Below are 6,000 nucleotides of genomic sequence, written 5' to 3'. Positions count from 1 at the left end.
ATGAAATAGAAACAAAGAAAACAATAGCAAAGATCAATAAAACTAAAAGCTGGTTCTTTGAGAAGATAAACAACATTGACAAACCACTAGCCAGACTCATCAAGAAAAAGAGGGAGAGGACTCAAATCAATAAAATTAGAAATGGAAAAGGAGAAGTTACAACAGACACCACAGAAATACAAAGCATCCTAAGAGATGACAACAAGCAACTCTATGCCAAAAAAATGGACAATCTGGAAGAAATGGACAAATTCTTAGAAAGGTATAAGCTCCCAAGACTGAACCAGGAAGAAATAGAAAATATAAACAGACCAATCACAAGTAATGAATTTGAAACTGTGATTAAAAATCTTGCAACAAACAAGTGCAGACCAGATGGCTTCACAGGTGAATTCTATCAAACATTTAGAGAAGAGCTAACAGTCATCGTTCTTAAACTCTCCCAAAACCAGACAAAGATGTCACAAAGAAAGAAAACTGCAGGCTAATATTACTGATGAACATAGATGCAAAAATCCTCAACAAAATACTAGCAAACAGACTCCAAAGCACAGTAAAAGGATCATACAACACGATCAAGTGGGGTTTATCCCAGGAATGCAAGGATTTTTCAATATACGCAAATCAATCAATGTGAAGATAAACCATATTAACAAACTGAAGGAGAAAAAACATATGATCATCTCAATAGATGCAGAAAAAGCTTTCAACAAAATTCAACATGCATTTATTATAAAAACCCTCCAGAAAATAGGCATAGAGGGAACTTACCTCAACATAATAAAGGCCATATATGACAAACCCACAGCCAACATCGTTCTCAATGATGAAAAACTGAAACCATTTCCTCTAAAATCAGGAAAAAGTCAAGGTTGTCCACTCTCACCACTGTTATTCAACATAGTTTTGGAAATTTTAGCCACAGCAATCAGAGAAGAAAAGGAAATAAAAGGAATCCAAATCAGAAAAGAAGAAGTAAAGCTGTCACTGTTTGCAGATGACATGATACTATACATAGAGAATCCTAAAGATACTACCAGAAAACTACTGGAGCTAATCAATGAATTTGGTAAAGTAGCAGGATACAAAATTAATGCACAGAAATCTCTTTCATTCCTATACACTAATGATGAAAAATCTGAAAGAGAAATTAAGGAAACACTCCCATTTACCATTGCAACAAAAAGAAGAAAATACCTAGGAATAAAGCTACCTAAGGAGACAAAAGACCTGTATGCAGAAAACTATAAGACACTGATGAAAGAAATTAAAGATGATACAAACAGATGGAGAGATATACCGTGTTCTTGGATTGGAAGAATCAACACTGTGAAAATGACTATACTATCCAAAGCAATCTACAGATTCAGTGCAATCCCTATCAAACTAGTAGTGGCATTTTTCACATAACTAGAACAAAAAATTTCACAATTTGTATGGAAACACAAAAGACCCCGAATAGCCAAAGCAATCTTGAGAAATAAAAGTGGAGCTGGAGGAATCAGGCTCCCTGACTTCAGACTATACTACAAAGCTACAGTAATCAAGGCAGTATGGTACTGGCACAAAAACAGAAATATAGACCAACAGAACAGGATAGAAAGACCAGAGATAAACCCACGCACATATGGCCACCTTAGTTTTGATAAAGCAGGCAAGAATGTACAGTGGAGAAAAGACAACCTCTTCAAGAAGTGGTGTTGGGAAAACTGGACAGCTACATGTAAAAGAATGAAATTAAAACACTCCCTAACACCATACACAAAAAATAAACTCAAAATGCATTAAAGGCCTGAATGTAAGGCCAGACACTATACAACTCTTAGAGGAAAACATAGGCAGAACACTCTATGTCATAAATCACAGCAAGATCCTTTTTGACCCACCTCCTAGAGAAATGGAAATAAAAACAAAAATAAACAAATGGGACCTAATGAAACTTAAAAGTTTTTGCACAGCAAAGGAAACCATAAACAAGACAAAAAGCAACCCTCAGAATGGCAGAAAATATTTTCAAAAGAAACAACTGACAAAGGATTAATCTCCAAAATTTACAAGCAGCTCATGCAGCTCAATATCAAAAAAACAAACAGCCCAATCCAAAAATGGGCAGAAGACCTAAACAGACATTTCTCCAAAGAAGACATACAGATTGCCAACAAACACATGAAAGGACGCTCAACATCACTAATCATTAGAGAAATGCAAATCAAAACTACAATGAGGTATCACCTCACACCAGTCAGAATGGCCATCATCAAAAAATCTAGAAACAGTAAATGCTGGAGAGGGTGTGGAGAAAAGAGAACCCTCTTGCACTGTTGGTGGGAATGTAAATTGATACAGCCGCTATGGAGAACAGTATGGAGGTTCCTTAAGAAACTAAAAATAGAAATACCATACGACCCAGCAATCCCACTACTGGACATATACCCTGAGAAAACTATAATTCAAAAAGAATCATGCACCAAAATGTTCACTGCAGCACTATTTACAATAGCCAGGACATGGAAGCAACCTAAGTGTCCATCGACAGAGGAATGGATAAAGAAGAGGTGGCACATATATACAATGGAACATTACTCAGCCATAAAAAGAAATGAAATTGAGCTATTTGTAGTGAGGTGGATGGACCTCGAGTCTGTCATACAGAGTGAAGTAAGTCATAAAGAGAAAAACAAATACGATATGCTCACACATATATATGGAATGTAAAAAAAAAAAAAAAAGTGGTTCTGAAGAACCTAGGGGCAGGACAGGAATAAAGACACAGACATAGAGAATGGACTTGAGGACACGGGGAGGGGGAAGGGTAAGCTGGGACGAAGTGAGAGAGTGGCATGGACATATATACACTACCAAATGTAAAATAGACAGCTAGTGGGAAGCAGCCGCATAGCACAGGGAGATCAGCTTGGTGCTTTGTGACCACCTAGAGGGGTGGGATAGGGAGGGTGGGAGGGAGGGAGACGTAAGAGGGAGGAGATATGGGGATATATGTATATATATAGTTGATTCACTTTGTTATACAGCAGAAACTAACACACCATTGTAAAGCAATTATACTCCAATAAAGATGTTAAAAAACATATATATTAGCCCGATAAGAATGTTTCTGAAATCATAGTTCTTTGGGCTCCATGAACCAAGCATAACTTTAAACAATCATTTTCATGGTTCCTTTTCTCAGCAGCTCTCTGTGTGGTTGGTGATGGAAAGTGGTTAAACGGAAACCCCAGCCCCCCGCCCCTCCCGGACGTGACTGCACCCAGAAGATAACAGCCCCCCTCACAGAGGCCCATGGAGGCACTCTGGCCTCAGCTTCAGGGAAGCTGGGGACTGCAGGGGTGTCCTCACCTTTTCACAGCTGAAGGCCTGACTCCTGCTCTGGTTGAAATGGGTACAGACTCTGGAATCTCGCCCTGGGCCCTGCCGCCCATCTGGCAACCGTCCTGCCCTGTGGCCAGCACTGAGTCATGGTGGGCACCCCGGGGATGGGGACAGGAACAAGCTCTGGCTCTGGCCTGGCAGGAGGCAGCCCTCTCACAAGCCAGGAGGAAGGTGAGCTGTGGCCCCAACGTCACAGGCCCAGCAGACAGCTGTCCGTCCGGGACCTGGGAGGGAATCTGGAATATTCCAGTGACCAAGTGGAAGGGGTGGGAGTGGGTGCCCTCCCCAGAGCCCCCCTGGTAGCCAGGCCTGGGAAACTCCTAGGTTTCACTTGAAGTTCTCTGAGGGCAGGTGTGATAAACAAGCAGCTGTCTGGACCCAGGGACGGTCCCCCACTCCATCCCTTCCCTTTCCTTGCCTTGTCCTCTGGGGTCTGCAGGAAATTACGTTTTAATACTGTGTTGGGGACCAGTGATATTATACACATTTTAATGTACCAACCTGAGGGCCTCCTGCCTGGGGCCAGGCCCCCCGACCCGAGGCCTGAGGAGAGAATACAGGGAATCGTGCAGATGTGGGAGCTGCATCCCCACACCAGCCGCTCATGGAGAAAAGGGACGTCGGCAAGAGGCCAAGGCCCATGGGGGCTAGACAGCAGAGCCCAGCTCTTCCTGCAAACCTCCCTCGCCGCTCTGACCCCAGCAAAGAAATGAGGGCCAGTGGAAGCTTCTAGTTTGCACCTAAGATGAAAAGGAAAGAAAGGGGAAAACAGTAAAAAAAAAAACAAAAAAAAAACCTTGATATAAAAATTATGTCTTAAGGGCCCATTTCCCCAACTCTGAAAACATGATATCAATGCTTAGTGGATGGATTTTGAAGAGCATCACTATTGTTTTCTTTTCATTCTTAAAATAAATTCTCTCTTTTGTCGTTTCTCGCCCCTTAGTGATATCACTTTGACCATTTTTCTGTGAACTAGACTCTGAGTCATAATTTTTTACAGAATTTTGATCACTCTACGGCAGACCAGAATACAGTGTAGACATGTAGCAGTATTTGGTTTTCACACATCAGGCAGTTATTTTGTACTTTTAAGGGGAGAAATATGGGTGTTTTTTTAAATACATCATAATTTTAAGTTATAAATGTTATCATTAGGTTGATTTCCACCTACTTCCATACATAATATGTGCTGGTTTATGAAACAATGGCATTCAGGTATAGTCCATGGAGGTGGTGCATTTATTTCATAGTCATCATTCGGTCACTCCACTCGTGTCCATGAGCAGCTTCTGGGTCCTGGGCTGGGTGTTGGGATGTGCAGGTGAATAAAATACAGCCCATCCTCGGGAGCTTCAGCCTACATGAGAGACAGGTTCAGAAACAAATGAGTTTGTTGCCATATAAGTGTGCTACCATCTCTGTGTACACACACACACACACACACACACACACACACACATACCCCAAGTGCTACAGGAGCCCAACGAATGACCTTTCTCTACAGGTCCATGAACTTTGGGGAATATACAGACCATTTAGGAACACAGAAGAGGCACATAAGCCAGGAGGCAGCCAGTCTGCAGAAGTTGCTCCCAAGCAGGTGGGACAGGCCACAGTTCTTGGTGCGGAGCTGGGCCAGACACAGAGGACGTTGTGTCGCAAGTCACTGAGACGCAACAAGCCAGCCAGGCTTTTTCACGCTGTGGGGAAAACGTGGCCTAGTGAGTAAATAGTCTAAATTAATTGATTGGAAGCCAGTGTTGTTCACGATTCTGCAGCAGAAACTGGATTCTTCTTGGTTACCACTGGCACGTCCCTTTGCCTCCCCGGTGCTGGTGGCCAAGCCATCGGAAAATGCACCTGCCATTAGATCAGGGCTTGGCTCCCGCACAAGTATCCCAGCCCCACTGTTGCTGTTGGGAAATTCTCACAGAGAAGCCTTTGGACATTGAGACCAGTACAGCTGTGCCCACACCTGGAACGTCTTCCACCAGCAGTGGCTCCCGGGCTGGGCTGTGGGACAGGGTGACAGGGCAGGGGATCCATAGCCAGACCTTCCTGGCAGCTTCCTGCACAGCCCAGGTGGTCTCTCCAGGTGAGAATTGGAGGAGATAGACTTCAGCAGATTCTTCAGCTCCCGGCCAGAAGCCCTCCTATTAGAAGAGGGAGGCAACTGACAGATTTTGTGGTCAATTACAGTATTCAAGTTGTTGACCAATTTTTATTTTTTTAATAAATTTATTTATTTTATTTATTTATTTTTGGCTGTGTTGGGTCTTCATTGCTGCACGCGGGCTTTCTCTAGTTGCGGCGAGCGGGGGCTACTCTTTGTTGTGGTGTGCGGGCTTCTCATTGCGGTGGCTTCTCTTGTGGAACATGGGCTCTAGGGGCATGGGCTTCAGTACTTGTGGTGCACGGGCTTAGTTGCTCCGCAGCATGTGGGATCTTCCCGGACCAGGGATCGAACCTGTGTCCCCTGCATTGGCAGGCAGATTCTTAACCACTGTGCCACCAGGGAAGCCCCGGACCAATTTTTAATTCTCTGTTCCCAAGCTTTCTATAATATTGTTAGGTCTTCTGCAATTCTTATAAACATATTTAAATACA

This window comes from Mesoplodon densirostris, chromosome 5, assembly GCF_025265405.1.
Source record: "Mesoplodon densirostris isolate mMesDen1 chromosome 5, mMesDen1 primary haplotype, whole genome shotgun sequence".
NCBI lineage: Eukaryota > Metazoa > Chordata > Mammalia > Artiodactyla > Ziphiidae > Mesoplodon > Mesoplodon densirostris.
Note: the sequence above shows the minus strand (reverse complement) of the source record.